The sequence below is a fragment of the Ictidomys tridecemlineatus genome, chromosome 6 (genome assembly GCF_052094955.1).
Source record: "Ictidomys tridecemlineatus isolate mIctTri1 chromosome 6, mIctTri1.hap1, whole genome shotgun sequence".
In the NCBI taxonomy this organism is placed as follows: Eukaryota; Metazoa; Chordata; class Mammalia; order Rodentia; family Sciuridae; genus Ictidomys; species Ictidomys tridecemlineatus.
Genome location: NC_135482.1, coordinates 47,335,754 through 47,352,180, shown reverse-complemented (window position 1 = coordinate 47,352,180; position 16,427 = coordinate 47,335,754). Strand labels below are relative to the sequence as shown.

Below are 16,427 nucleotides of genomic sequence, written 5' to 3'. Positions count from 1 at the left end.
GCAAGCCCCGTAAGAGTTGGATCATAAGAGTTGTTGACCATTTCAGTGTTGTATCACCAGTACCCAGTAGGAGCTCATTATATGACTGAATCATCAATAAATTTGGCTTTGAAGTTTTAAGACTGGTGAAATATAAAATCATGAAGTTCAATGAATCTTAGTGGATCAGCACAATTTAATAGCTGCTAACTGAGTGATAAAATATTTTAAAAATAAATTTTACTCACAAAGCACACAGAAATGGAAGAACTGAAGTATGTAAGTATTTTTTTCTCAGTATTTCAAAAAGTTATGGGTAATTTTCAGAACAACACAGTTGTCTGTTTCCACCAGAAATGCCTTAGGCATGAAGAAAAGCCCAGGGGAAGTGTGAAGGAATTTATTTAAGCTTTCGTTTCCATTTTCCCCAGTGGTAGTTTCAAGACCTGTGTTGTATAACTAGCTTGGGGTTTCTAGAGCAACTGAGTCTCTGAAATGATTGGGAATAAGAAGCATCCTCTATTTTATTTGAACTACCACAGAACCTTCTCATCCCCTGACTTGCTCTCGAGTAACTAGAAACCTCTGTGTTACTTGCCTAGACAAAAGTGCTTTTGACTTCGGCATGAGGCTCTCTCACTATTAATAATTGTGTTCTTTTTTCTTGAAATATGCCACAGTTCACTTTTTAGTCCTTTATGAAAAATCTTTGTTGCATCAAATGAAGATCAAGCCTGAGCAAAGGAACAGAGGGGCACATTCCGCCATGCCGAGAACTTTCTGTGCCTGCTTTCTCCACTGGTTTCCCAGGCTGCTGTCATTTGTAATTTACCATTGTGACTTTTTCTGATATTACAATGAATGGGCTTGTATGTAACACCCATTTTCCTCTTTTGACTGAATTGACTAGCCAATTATTTGAAGTTGCCTCTTGAGGCCATGAGGGGAAAAATGTCAGTGTTAGCTAAAGGGAATTGGCCGGTCTGAGTAAATGGACTACTAAGCTCAAATTACAAATATAATATATAGCTCAAAAGAAATACATATATATCTTACTGTCAATCAAGTTTGGGAATGAAACGCTAAGGAACTGATAAATATTTCAGATTTTATTGAAATTTTTTAGTGAATTTTGGTTTTTTTCCTCTATATTTTTTTTTTCCTGTAACAGAATATCATAGACTGGGTAAGTTATAAACAGAAGTTTATTTGGCTCATGGTTCTAGAGGCTGGAAAGTGCAGGATCAAGGGCTATCATAACATGGTGGAAGACCACAAGAAAAGAGAACATATAAAACAGAAAAATCAGGGGCAAGGGAACAAACTCTTCACTTTTATAACTAAGCCACTCCCCCTACAACAGCCTTACTCCATTCACAAGGCTGATGTCCTCATAAACTAGTCACCTCTTAAAGGCCCCACTTCTTTGCACTGTTGCCTTGGGGATTAAGTTTCTAATACATGAATTTGGTGTAGGGGTTTTTTTTTCAAACCATAGAAATCCTTATGTGAAATGACTACAATATTGACGGACATCTAGAAATCTTTTAATCATAAAACGTTTTTTATCTTCTTCCCTTCTTTCTTCTCTTCTTTCTTTCCTGACTGCCTCTCTCCCTCTGGCCTCCTCTTGCCTTTCTAACTCTTCATACCCTCTCTTTGTCTTACTAGTTTTATTATTTATATGGCAATTAATCAGGATTTCTTTTGAATGATCACCCTTTTAAGGAAGGCCTATTTTTAAAGTAAAAACTTCAAAAGAATTAATAAGGCCATAAGACAGCAAATTAACTTTTATAACTATTTTCATAAATTTAAAATATTTGACCCAGTACCATACACTTCCAAATTAAGCAATTTAGGCAAACTTTTTTTGTGAAGTATATATAGTTCTCTCATAAATAATTTGTAAAAATTGTAAAGAACCATTTTTAATTAACTGAGATATATACTGGAAAAGTTAATGTGCTATAAAACTAAATATGTATAAGTTTATCTTAAAATATTCTTGAATTTTAGAAATCTTAGCAAAATTTGTATATTTAGTTGAATAGTCATTGAGAAGCTCTTCATTTACTTCACTAATGGAGTCTCTTTTGAAACATTTTGGACTGTCTCTTTGGAATTAATTTAAGAGCTTACAACACATCCTTTTGAATATGTTAATGGCAGATTTTCTTTCATTAGAGACTGGTTTGAATTTTGGAAATTGTCAAAAACCATTTGTTTTTAAATCAGTTTCATAAAATAAGTGATCAGTTTACATTATAATCTTTGGAATTATAAAACAAAGTAAGAGGAGAAGAAGGAATCTAAAGCAATTTGGTTAATTTTCTTGTGTAGTTCAGAGTGCATCTGAAGTCATGTTTTGTAGTACAATAAATATTTTCGTTTTCTATTTAGTTGCTATTTAATGATTTCTACTCTTCAGAGGAAAAAAATGTTTTGAATTGTTATAAGTAGTTTGGCTTAATTAGTCTTTTGGAGCTGAGGAATCCCTTCTACCATTTCAACACAAGGAAGAGGGCATGTTCAGGTATTCTGGGATGCATTTTAAAGATGTTTCATCTCCTACACTGCATTACTCAGATGTACCCAACAGGAAGATGAAGAATACCAAATAAGAAAGAAACATGATTGGTGAACTCCATGTCCCCAAGAAGAAAATCTGTCCCATTTGTATGAATTTCAGAGTGTTCTACAATGAACACAGATGGGTTTATAGGGGCCCAAGACTCATCATTAGTGGAGCAAAGAAATATTGGTAAATTGTGGATTTTATGCATAAAAACAGAAAAAGACTGTACTTGAATAAGGACAAGAACAACCACCACTTTCTTCATCCTGGTTTTACCAGCCTCCTTGGTTCATTTCTCCAAAAAAACATGTATCATGTGTCTCCTGGATGGCTGGAGTGTTCTAGGGGCTCAAGTTCTTTGATCAAATACATCTTTCTCTGTCCTCATGGACCAGGGACATTGGGTGACAAGGGCAGCATAATTAATATGTAGTATAATTATAAGAGAGGAGAGAGAGAGAGAGAGAGAGAGAGAGAGAGAGAGAGAGAGAGAGAGAATAGTTTTAAGTTCTGATCAAATCTACAAAGAAAAGTCCAGTAGAGCAGAAGTCAGAAGACAGTGATGGGGTCATTGCTTTAGAAAGGGATCTTGGAAAGGTCCAAAGGTTGGCAACAGGTTCAGGAGGTTTGTGAGGTGAAGTCTGCATGGCATTAGGGAATCCTTCTTATCAATATCTTTCCAGGCAGAAGCAAACAAGCAGACAGAGGTGGAGGTGTGCTTGGAGTATTTTGAGGGCAAGAAAGGATACCATGGAGGATGGAGTAGGGAAAGCAGGCTGGGGCCAATAGGGGCTGAAACTGGAGATCACAGAGGGCTCAGGTCCAGTGGGGTTTGTGGGTCTTGCAAAGAACTGAAATTTTTTTAAGAGTACAAATGTTGGCCATTGGAAGGATTTTAGCCAGGACAGTGAAGCAATCCAATTTCATTTTGTAAAAGACCCCTCTGTTAATTTGTTTTGTATTTGTTAGAAATTCTCTGCTAACATTTACGGGTTGCCACGTGCCAGACACTATGCCAGACATTTTACACAGTAAAATTACAATAAAATCCAAACCCCTTGCCATATCCTACTATTGCAGCTTAAGTTGGGTCCCCTAGAAAGATCTGTTGAAGTTCTACTGTCCTGTTCCTCAAAGTGTAAACTTATTTGGAAATATGGTCTTTAAAAAGGTAATCCAATGAAAATGAGATCCTTAGGGTGGGCCCTAATTCAGTGTGACTGATGCAGTAACAAGGGGAGGTTTGGGCACAGACAGATATGTGGAGACTCGGGGAGACCCTGTGAGAGTAGAGATTGGAGTGACAAGTCACTGGCCAGGGAACCACAGAAGTCAAACCACAGAAGCTGGAATGGGGACATGGAACGACTGACTCTCCCCTCCCTTGGAAGGAACCAGCCCAGCTGACACCCTAGTTTCAGTCTTCCAGGCTCCAGAATGAGGAGAAAAAAAAATTGTCATTTGAAGGCAGTCAGTTTGTGCAACTTTGTCTTGGCAAAGCCCAGGACACAAATAACCACTCTTTCTCCCTCACCCACTGCAGTCCGTGCTGCTGGTCTTCTCCAGTCCTGCTCACAGCCCCTGCACCTGCCCTCCCTGTGTGGAGTGAGTGCCTCCTGATTGGCACATGGCTAGCCCTTTCTGTCCTTCAGCCTGCACAGTGAGCAGCAACTCCTCAGCCAGGCCCTCTCTGACTTCTGATCTGAACTGGCACCCTCATCCCTGTCCACCCACCCACCCCTGTGCTCAACGACATGGAACACATAGCCTGTTTTACGTTTTATGTTTGCAATACTTTCCACTCCCTGAAGCAATCTTTTTCATGTACTTACTTGTTTATGGTCTGTCTCTCCTCTGTTCTTGTTCCATCTCCCACCTAGAAAATAAGGAACAAGAACAGAAGGCTTCTTGCCTCCAGTGCCTGTAAGATATCCTGAAACATAATAGACACTCAATAAATGCTGGCTGAATGAACAAGTAATCCAGACACTAGTTACTCTTTGAGATTTGATTGAAATTGTTGGAGTCTTCCTTAGAGTACTAGAAACTTCCGGGAACTGACATTCTATTGCCTGCACATTGCTCACCCACCTTACTCCTGTAGCTGGGGCCCTTTCTCTGCTCTGCACAGCTCAGATGGGCCTCTTTCCTGGTTTTCCCTCTTAAGCCACTCACCCATGTGTGTGTGTGTATGCATTGGACCCATCTGAAGAGCGGTAGCAACAGACAAAAAAACCTAACAGTGGTGGTGGACACCGGTGTCCTTGTTAAAATTCATCAGCATCTCACCCCTGGGAAGTTGTGATGTGGATACGGTTCTCCTGAGACTCTCAGCTTTCTTCTTCACTCTCTTTATTCCCTTTTATCTATGCTTTTCCATGCTTTCCTCAATCCTTGTTTATTTTATTTTATTTTCCAGAGGAGTCTACAATTTCCATTGTTTCTTCACATTATTTCATCCCTTAATCCCAGCCCCACTCCAAACAGCTTGGTAAGTTATATTACTACACAGATACTTTCATCTCTTAGTGTAACTCTGATGCCAGTGGGTAAAGTTATTTATAATTTTATTACACTTTGGAGAATTATATCATTTAATTGCTACAATAATAAAACAGTGAAATGAATCCCACTATGATCTCCATTACACATGAAGAAAAGAAGAATTATTAAAAATTTTAAATGATTTTTCCAAAGACAAACATCAAATGATGGTGTTAAGGTGTGACCCTATATTGTAAGTTTGTAACATAAAAAATGTGTTACATACATACATAAGCATGTGTGTAATATAACTACATAATATATATGGATGGATAGATATATTTGTGTTTTAATAAAATCTCTAAATGTGTATGTAATTCATCTCAAACATGAGTTGAGTTTATCTCATTTATTATTTCTTTTGTTCGTAAAGAGTCTTAACTTATATAACAGTGCTTTCAGATATTAGATCTGGGATAATCTAATGGGACTTACAGTTTCTATCCTGGTGTCAAGATTGAGGGCACCAGATAGTCTTGAACAATATTGGCTCCAGAGTTAGACATACTTGGGCTCAAATACACATCTGGCCCTAGCACTACTTGGGTATGTGACTGTGAGCAGTTCTCTTAGGCTTTAATCTCAGTTTCTAAATCTATAAAGTGTGTGTAACAACAGAATCTATCTCTTGGGGTTGTTGAGAGAGTTAAAGATAGTGCAACAGGATGATATAAAGAACGCAGTCATGTTTGAGAAACGGAACACCCTACACATGTAATATGGGCAACCTTGGTCAGAAGCTCTGGGAAATAAAAACTGAAACACCCTTCTTATCATCAGCAATGACATCCTTAAGAGAAGCAAATCAAAATAAAATTCAGAAAATGTTACTTTTCGGATGTCGGGAACACACACACACACACACACACTCACACACACTCACACACACTCACACTCACACACAATTCAATTAGCTGGCCTCTCCCCAAGTCATTAATTCCTTGTGTAAGCTATAGCATTACCTGTTGCTTAGCAATAGCATCCCATGTCATGCTCCTCAATCAATCAAAGGCAAAGCCATCACCAGTAACACCTGGTGTCTCTGGGAATAGAAATCTCATTTAAAAGGGAAGAGGCTTTCTTTCATATTTAAGAATTGAGGTCACTGGGATATTGGAGAAGCTAATGGCGGTTTTGGTAGCAAATCTTTACTTACTTTTTATGTTTTTATAAAAAAAACTCAACAATACTTCACAGAATTCATAGTATTTATTCAGGCAAGGGTGAAAAATTCTTATAGAGTTAACCCTATTGCATTCAAAACTCATTATAAATACATGTCATGGAATTATCATTTATTTTACTTCTTAATTTGATAGATAGCCTATACTCCAAACAGCTATTTTAAAATATTTATTTCCTGTGAAATGTAAGAAATAACTGGGGGAAATGATTTGATGGAGACAAGTGAGATCTAAGAGCTGGAAATTTACTTAACAAATCCAGATTTTCCCAGGATATAATGGAGTTTAAACCCAATTACCAAAAATTTGTAATATGTTAATGAATGATCCCAAGATTATCAACAAACTGAAAATTTATCCTTACTGAAATCCAGGATCTAGGGAAAATGATCAGTGAATGTCTGTCCTTGTTTTGTCTAACCTCACCATGGAGAAAATGCCAATGAGCAGTAAGAGGGAAGGAAAATGGAAGAGACTAGAGTTCAACTCTGGACATCAGCTGACTACATGGTTAATATGGTAAATGAGAAAGCATGCAGTAGAAAGTGCTTTATAAATCATAAGGACCTACTCATTATTGTTATTATAATTTTTATTACACTACCTTGAGTTGTTCTTTATTTCAGCGAGCAGATTAAAAAGAGACAGGATTAAAGTAGTGAGTAAAAATGAGGAAACTAAGCAATAATTTTTTTAATATGAGGTTTATTTAAATAATAACTACTCATATTATTATTTATATGAGTAGTTATTATTTATTTATTTAAATAATATGAGTAGTGGCAACCTCAGAAACATAGTCTTTAAATGTCTTCACCATCTGAGTCTTTCAGGACTGCTTAACTGCAGGCTCTGCTGAAGACGGAGACCACTTTCTAGGGGGCAATGAACTTGTGTGGTTCAAAATCCTCCAACTCATTCAGAATCCAGGTATTTTCCTAGAATGCCAAAATACTAGAAGACCTGGAGTGATAGTTTATGTTGGAATGCATTTGCAAACCCCGAATCATCAGTTGCACAATACTCAGGAGACTCTCTCTACAGCAGTCAGTAATATTATCTGCATTAAGTGCAATGATGGAAACATGCAGTTATGGAGAAGCCCTGGCTTCTCATAGACAATGAAGTTGGTACACTGTTCACACATGCCCATATACTACTGTAAAACAGTATTACATGGCATCTCTCAGGATTGTGCTTTTTTTTAAACAAAATTCTTATAGTTTATGAATTCAGCCAATATGTATTTAGCAATGACCATACGTAGGACCGAGTTAGGAATTAAAATGAACAAAGAATTCAGTTGTGAATCCCTTTCTTAAAGAACTTAGTCTAGTCCAGGATTTCTCAACCTTACACTGTTGACATTTTTTTTCTTTTGAACAGGGTGGGTTTTTCAAGGATATTTAGCTGTATCCCCCAGACCCAATCTACCAGACACAAGTAGCACCCTGGTCACAAGTTGTTGCAACTCAAAACATCTCCAGACATTGCTGAATGTCCCCTGAGGACAAAATTGCCTCAGGGAATCACCAGTCCAGTACAAGTGATAAAACATGGATACACGACACAAAGATATCAAGTGATGCCTAACAAGGAAGAAATACAGATAAGCACTATGGAAAGTCACAGGAAGTAAAGGTCACTTTGAGCTGAAGATTTTCTGGAAGAAGGAAATATTTAAATAAGGCCATGATGAATTCCTAGGATTTAAAGATGCAAAGAAGGGAAGGACATTCTAGGTAGAAGGAACAGCAAATACCAAGAAATCGAAGAATAGATGAAATAGCTGGGAATTTTGTAGAAATCACATCAGATGAGTAACAAAGACCACTCATAGATCCTATGATCAAGCAGGGTTTACCCTGTTGTGATGGGAACACAGTGATAGGAACTTCAGCTCTGACTAGCACAATCCCTTATGGATAAACTGCAGATAAGATGTACCGGAGGTGGGAGTAGGATGTTAGGAGCCAGATGGAAGCATTGGCATGAACAGTGTATCATCCAAAGAGTTCAGGAGAGGTGGATAGGAGATTATGGACCTTACAAAAGTTTCAAAGCAAACTCAGTAAGACTAGGAGAAAAAAAAGAAAAGATTGAATCAAATATGACCTAGATGTCTGGAGCTTGGAGGTATTATTAATAGACATAAAAAGTGGTGAGAACAGTAAAGATTAGAGGGAGGTAAATTCACTTGGGCCATGCTCACTTTGAGACTCCAGTGGCATACTGGAGTGAATATATTCATGAGGGAGTTGGAAAAGTCATGTCTGGGGTGTGGGAGGTAGATCAGAGTCAAGGGAGGATTTTGGAATTATATACTCTTATGACTTTTTCTTCTCTCTCCCACTATTCCTTATGTTTCTTTTCTAGTCTTTTTTTTTTGTCTTTGAATCTGTTGTTGACACTTGTTATCTCTCTCTCTAGTTATTCTTTGAGGGACAGCAATGATAATAGCGATAGTAATAATAATTAGTAATGATAATAACCAACAGCTATCACTCATGAAGTGACTGTTACATTTCAGGCAAGGAGTAACTGCTTTCTGCTTGTCTTTTTTCCTTCCTTCCACAAGAACATTCTTTCAGTGTACCTCCCATTACCTGGCCTCTTTCATTTCTCAGAAAAAAATGCTTTTATATTTAGAGTTGCTTTTCTCGTTTAATTTTTATATAGCAACCACATAAGGTCAAAAACTTTTTTTTTCCATTTTCATATGAGAAAATAGAGGTCAGAGATGTTAAATTAGTTTCTGTGGCCTTTGACTCAGGACACAGACAATACTCTCAGGCTCATCACACTGAGATGATTTCTCTTTTCACTAGGACAGCGGTAGACAAATCACCGTCTGGAGGCAGAATCTGACCTTCTACCTGTTTTTCTATAGCCTAAGAGGTAAGAGCAGTTTTTGCACTTTTAAATGGTTGGGGGGGAAAATCAACGTATAATATTTGTGGCATGAGAAAATCATGGGAAATTCAGTTCTCAGTGTTCATTAACAAAATTGTATTGTGACACAGGCTGGTTTGTTTATGTATCATCTGTGGCTGCTTTTGCTCTGCAATAGCAGAGTTGACTAGAAGAAATCGAGACTCTATGGCACATAAATCCAAAAGTGGTTGCTATCCTGTGGGTTTGGTTTGAGTGTATCCCCTAGGGTTTATGGGTTGAAATTTAATCTCTGCAGTGAGGTATTAAAAAAAATAGAAACTTAATCTAACAATGGGGTTTGGAGATGGGACTTTGAGAGACTATTAGTGTTTTAGTCAGCTTATTCACTGCTGTGACTGGAAGATCTGACCAGAACAATCATAGAGGAGGAAGAGTTTATTTAAGAGTTCATAGTTTCAGAGGTCTTAGTCCATAGAAGGCTGGCTCCATTCCTCAGGGCTGGAGGTGAAGCAGAATACTATGGCAGAAGAGTGTGGCCTGATCATCACATGATTGGGTTAAGTTTCTCAAAACCCAAATATTTCTTTTCTGAATTTTCTTGCATTGTCTTACACATAACCCTTTGTGGGACATCTCACATCCAAACCATAACAGTTAGGATTAGTTAAGGTCATCAGCATAGAACCTCTATGATTGAGTACTGTTGGCTTTGGAAAAAGATTAGAGGAGACACATATACATACACACCCACATTCTCTGTCTCTTGCTATGTGCTACCCTGTGTCTCCTGGAGATTCTGTGAACAAGGCCATCACCAGATGCAGTCCCTCAGATTTGAACCTCCAGAACTGTGAGCCAAAATAAACCTTTTTGAAATCAGTTAGCCTACCTCAGGTATTTCATCATCATTACAGAGAATGTGCTAATACATTGGTCCTTTTTGAAAATGTTTGTTGTTCCCTGATGTTTCCATTCAGTGTGCTTCTTCTGGACCCTTGATCTAATTTTCTGGACTCTTAATCTAATCTCAGCCTGGAGTGAAAAGAAGAAAGGGAGATAATGGCACTCCCAACCACTCTCAGTTATAATAGTCCCTCTAATAAAGTCCCAACCATCTGGATAGGAAAACTTTACATCTGTCAAAAAAATGAAAGAATATGAAACAAATAAACTCAGCTAAACTAATTATGACCCAATTTATCAGTGAGGCACTGAAAACATGGTAGATTTTTTTCAAGATGCAAATAAAATCTATAAAACTCATGATTACTGAAAAAAATAAATCTCATTTCAATGAAGTTGTAGGGATTAACAGATTGCTTGAGTGTCCCCACACTGAAAATACAAAGCACTGTCAGAAATAAAAAATATTTGTTGAAGAATAAATGAAAGAATGTATGAAGGCAGAAAGATAGGCGGGGGGGGGGGCAGGCAGGGCATGCTAAACCAACACAGAAATCAAAATCAAAAGGGAAAAGATTTAGGAGGTGAAACTCTACTCCTAGGACCTTCCTTTTCTGAGGGATGGTGGAATGCTGGTAAACTGCGAATAGGCTGGAAGGCATGTTAGTGTGAATAGGAAGAGGTAATAACAAGCCCCAATATTCCAAGAACATTAATATTTCAGAGTTTCTGAAGTTTGCCTCCCAGGCAATAGTCTACTTCTGTGTGCTGCTTCTAATTTTCCACTTTTTCTCTTCCTTATCTTCCTTCAGTGAAGACAATTTGTTCACCATTTTCTGCAAGTGAAATGACAGAATGCAGTGCATAGGCACATTTGAAAAACATTCATCCCTAGTTTTAGGATTTAGATAGCTAGGATCCTGGGTTAGCATCCTCCTCCTACAAAGTAGAATCATGGTAAGGGTTGGGCACATCATATTTACTGAAAAAAAATACATTGTGAATATTAATTGATATTGTTACTATTTTATTATTGTCCTTAGCAAATCTGTTGCCTACTTTAATAACTGATATTTACTAATAGATTTATTTATTGTTCAATTATTTTCCTAGAGAAACTTTAAATACTTTGACAGAATCTATCTTTTGAAAAAAAATAGCATAGGCTTATTTGCGGAGACCTCACCATGTACTTTAAGATAAGTGGTCCAGACGCCTGTGTGAGGCAGAGTAGACTGGAACCTTTACCACCTCTATGTTTTATGAGGTTTTCCTCAAATGTATCTTCTTTCCTCCTTTCTCATCTATTGTCTTCCTTTCCCCAAATCCTCTCCTCTTTCTGTTTCTCTTTCCTCTGTTTATCTCCTTAGTGAAGGGATGTTGTAATTCATCTTTTCATTCCACATGTAGTTGCTCAATAAACATTTGATATAATGAACACTTTTGCTCATCTCTTATTGGTTCTTCTCTTTTCTCAACTTCTCCCTTTGTATTAAGAGGGAATACCTACTAATATCTACTAAGCTGCAACCCTAAACCCTTACTATGATTCTACTTTGCAGGAGAAGAATGCTAACCCAGGATCCTATATATCTAACCTTTTCGTCACACCAAACTTCTCCCTACTAGAATCAAACTTTCCTATCTTCTAGCCACAATACAACATTTCCCAGTATAAGTTCTACAGAACAGTAATGAGATATTAATTTATTTAAAGTAAAAAAAAAATCATGGTTAAGTTAGTTTGAGATATACCTACTAAAACTCTTGAATAGATTCTTAGAGTGAAATGTTTCAAAGCTTTTAATATGCCAATGAGCCGTGAAAATCTTCAAGAGCAAGCATAAAATTCAATATTTTTTAGATGTTTTATCAAAGAATTTCTCTCCCTCCTCTCCCGACATCAAATACACTTTGCAAAACGTAGCTCTTGCCCACTTAGGAAAATCTTTGTCAGACAGTGCTCCTCACTTACGACACAGGCATCTGTTGGACCACATTCATCCCCTGTTGGGAGAGGAACTGTTATTGATATTTGAGAAGGGAATTGATCTGTATTGATTATTTCTTCTACTGCAGACACTATGCTAGTTAAGGACTTTGATAATATTGATAAGAAGAATTAAAGCAATAAAAACATCCACTGAGGGGCTGGGGATGTGGCTCAAGTGGTAGTGCGCTCACCTGGCATGCGCGGGGCGCTGGGTTCGATCCTCAGCACCACATAAAATTAAAAAAATAAAGATTTTTTTCCCACTGGAAAAAAATTCCACTGATACGTTTTATCTCATTTAATATAGTCTCCCATTAAAACTATGAGGCTGGTGCAGTTCTCTTCATTTTATACATGGCAAAATTGTGGCTCAGTTGGTTGACCAGGCCTTAGCCAACTAGCTAATGAGTACCAGACCCAGAATTACAGGCCATGTCTAAAACTGATGCCAGAATCTGTTCCTTTCCACTGGCTACCTGGGTAATTGTGGAGCCATCAGCCAAACTGTCTCATAAGTAATCATAGAAATGGGCACAAACCAACTGAGAAAAAAAGACTTAGACAAATTGTAAAAAGGGAGTTAGTAGAACTGTATAAGACCACTGTGGTTGTAGAGTTAACATACTGCACCATTTCGAGGGGAGCAAGGTGATTGGCACTCCCTAAAATAGGGCATGGTTCCATATTAGCAGCTGTCTGTGCCAGTGATGGAACAGACAGAAATTAGAAAAGGTAGTCAAGTATCACTGTCTTTTGAGTTTCCAGATGCAAATGTCAATTTTGAGCAAGAACTCAAGTCAAAATGATAATCAGTTTTAGGAAAATATTTGCACATGAAAACTCACTAGACAAAATATTAGGAACTAGTATAGCATGGGCAAGGGAGAGCTGATCCTTCCAGATAAAGTAACACTTGGAACATCACTTTGTCAAATTCCTAATGATGATTTTCCTCAGATCAGTGGATTCCCTTTCTTCCTTTGTTTTTCCCCTTTATTTTTTTTTTGTATCATCTTTGTCTTTTCTAAATATTTCTGTTGAGCTGTTGTGCTCCCCCACAGTTGGCTGAGCCAGACCTGACCAGAGAAGGAGGGGTTATCAGTAGCCTCAATGCAGCAGTTGTTATAGTCTGAAAGTCATCCTTTGACCTTTCGCCCAGAGGGCAATGTGCTGGAGACATAGCTCTGAATCACGGCCCTTCCCTTCTGCCACACTGGCCCAGGCACAAAAGGGGATTCCCTGCCCAACACATGACTCCTTTCTGCAACTGGCATTCTGCTCTAAAAACCAGATTCCTTGTGAGAACTTATCCCTAGGGAGCCCTTGCCTAACTTCTGCCTGGAACTGGAATATGATATGCATACCTTTCATTACTGGCCAAGGTTTCCATTGTGCATACTGAAAAGCATAGAAGCTTTGGTATCAGACACTCCCAGACACAAATTCCAGCCTTATCAATTACTAACTGTAAAACCTCAGGCAATCTATGAAAAGGGAACAGTAAGGACTTCTTCACATGAGATCATCTACAAAGGGCTTTGATTAGTTCTCCCTTCCCTCTCTGAGAAGAATTTGGGGTAGATATTGGTTAGGAATTTTTTCAGTTGCAGGGGATGGTTACTCAACTGAAAGTTATTGAAACAGTGAGGATATTTATGGGTTTATATGAAATAAAGTCCAGAGGCAGGAAAGCATCAAGTCCTGTTGATCCTACTGTCTAATTATGTCATAAACAAGCAAGGTTTCTTCTGTCTCTCTGCATAACCATCCACAAAGAAGAGCTCATCCTCAAGAAAATTCTCTACTTGGTAGTATGGTGGCTTTGAGGAACAATTGGTGTTATATGCTTCTCTATTTACTTTTAGAGGCAAGGAGAGCATTTCTTTCTAATCTTTGGAACTGAAGTTCTTCTTGTTCATTGCTTGAACCAATTTAAGTCATATATTCTTACGTGGATAACTTTTATGGAGAGATGCTAGGTGCTAATTGGCCTAAGTTCCTGAACTACCATGAGTCAATGAACTACTATAATTGACTAAGAACCATAAAGGCCATTTCTAATTCTATAGAAAGTACCCAGTGAGGAAGGGGTGGGGTGAATGTTGAAGATAAGACTCTTTAAGGTGAAAAAGCCTGTACACTTGTTCACATTCCTACTCTACAAGTACCAGTGGAGTTATCTTTTCTGAACTTCATTTTATCCATATGAAAATGACGTACAAAAATAGTACGTGTCTCATTGGCTAGTTTTGAGGATTCAGGGAAATAAAATCTGTGAAACCCTTAGCATGGAGCCTAGAAAATATCTACAAATTCTAATTTTTACTATTTCACTATGTGCTTCAAAATGTGGTACCACTTCCCGCAAGATTTGGCTGTCATCCAATTCCTGGATTCCTACCGTGGACCCCTTTGCACAAGAGTGGCTAAATCACTATTTATTTCATACCTTCTCTACCTTGTACCTGTGATTGTTCAGCTGCTCATAAAAGGTAGCCTGGATTTGTTCTTTCTCTTCCTGCAACACTATCCTATCAAATCTCAACTATTGAAATCTCAACATGTTTAGTGCCTGAGTAAAATGATTGATGTGGGGTATCAGCTTGGCTAAATTAAGGGACACCCAGATAGCTGATAATGCATTAATTATTCTCAGAGCTTCAGTAAGGCATGAGTCCTTACTGAAAATACGCTAATCAATATCCAACCAGATGGGATAAGCCCATCCCTTTTTGGCTGCAAGAGATACCCAAGTGTTTTGACATTTGATTAGGATGATTGAGCTTCCTCAGGTGTGTTTGTGATGTGCTTCTAGAGAAGATTGGCATGTGAGTCAGTGGACTGAGTGGGGAACGTCTGTGCTCAGTATAAGCAGGGCACATCTAATCAGCTGGTGGCCCGGCTGGAACAAAAGGTGGAGAAAGGATGATTTCTTACTGTTTCTTCCAGGGCCAGGGTGTCCTACTCTTCCTGACTTTGAATATTGGAACTCCATATTTTCTGGCCTTTGAAATCTGGGACTTATATCCATGGAACCCCTGAATTCTTAGGCCTTCAGACTGAAAGTTATACCACTGGCTTTCTTCTCTACCTTGCAGAAGCATTGACTGAGCAAGCACTGAGTCATGCTACCAGCTCCCTGGTTCTGTAGCTTCCTGGAAGCCTAAGGTAGCACTTCTCAGCCTTCACAATGAACTGAGTTAATTCCCTCCTCATGTATCTGTATAGATCCCGTCAGTTCTCTCTCTCTCTGTAGAACCCTGCTGGAAACAAAGAGCAAACTATCTTGATAATTTTCCTGGTAACCAAGAAATAATGAATAATAAGTATTAGCCACTGTCTGTTTATGCCAACAGTAAATTTTAAAACGTCTTCTATGGTTTTTAACTGCTAAGATGCCTACTACCAGAATTGAGTATTTGCATTTGAGCTCCACATTGGAACTAGGTCTGCTTGATTACTATGCCAACCCATATCATTACTGCATTGCTTAGAGTCTCATTTTGTCTTACAGAGAGATACTATTCAATATTATACATCCTTCAGGGTTTTAAAATTTCAATGGGTTTTACCGCTTTTCTGAATACGGGCTTTCCTTTTCTGCTATATCTTTGTTATCCAGAAATATTAAACATATTCTTTTTTTACTTTTTCTATTTGCTTTCTTTGATAGCATTCAAATTTTTAAAAATTCATCCATTTACATCCTGAAAGGTGTGATGAATTGGTTTTATTAAGTTCCCATACTTTGCTTTCTGATCCTTTCTTTCTCTTCCTCGCCCCTCTCCATAAAAGCCTGGAAGTAACACACAACTGCAGCCCTTTGAAAAAGTGGACTGTGCTGTGGTGGCAACAGCGAAGGACGATTGCCCTTGGTTATTCAAACCTTTCCAAGAGGAAGTTGAAGGCCAGTCTGTCATAGAAGCCCAGGAAGATCCAAAGGCTACAGTGGCAGTTTCAAACTGGCATATGGTTAGTAGTAAAGGTTGAAAACAGATGGTGGCTGGAGTTCGAAGCAAATATTTTCATTTTCCAAACAGCCGACACAGCGCCAGGCCCCTAATGGCAGCGTATCACATTTCAGTGAGAGAAACCTGAGCTCCATGGTAGGCTTTGGCTTCACCCTCAGAGAGGAGCAGCAGGATCCACAAAGGCAGCAATTGGGAGGAAGGCCCCCTCTTCCCCAGGCCATGAGCACAGATGTGCTCTGCTGGCTGCGACCCTGCTGGCTGGGACACAGGTCTGAGAGGAAAACAACATCCAAAAGCTAGGCCCTGCCTTTGGCCACAGATTATAGCCATAAGTGACACCAGACGAATATTAAAAAGAAAATGCCTCATCCACAGAAATG

At 38.4% G+C, this 16,427-nt stretch overlaps 1 long non-coding RNA gene across 1 annotated transcript in view; it reads left to right on the top strand.

Annotated features, from left to right (window-relative positions):
* Positions 1-2,074: 2,074 nt before the first annotated feature.
* LOC120888278 (uncharacterized) overlaps positions 2,075-16,427 on the top strand; it is a 95,404-nt gene continuing 81,051 nt past the window's right edge. The window contains exons 1-2 of the long non-coding RNA XR_013440502.1: positions 2,075-5,048; positions 9,114-9,183. This is a non-coding gene — a long non-coding RNA (uncharacterized LOC120888278). The remainder of the gene's footprint in view (positions 5,049-9,113; positions 9,184-16,427) is intronic.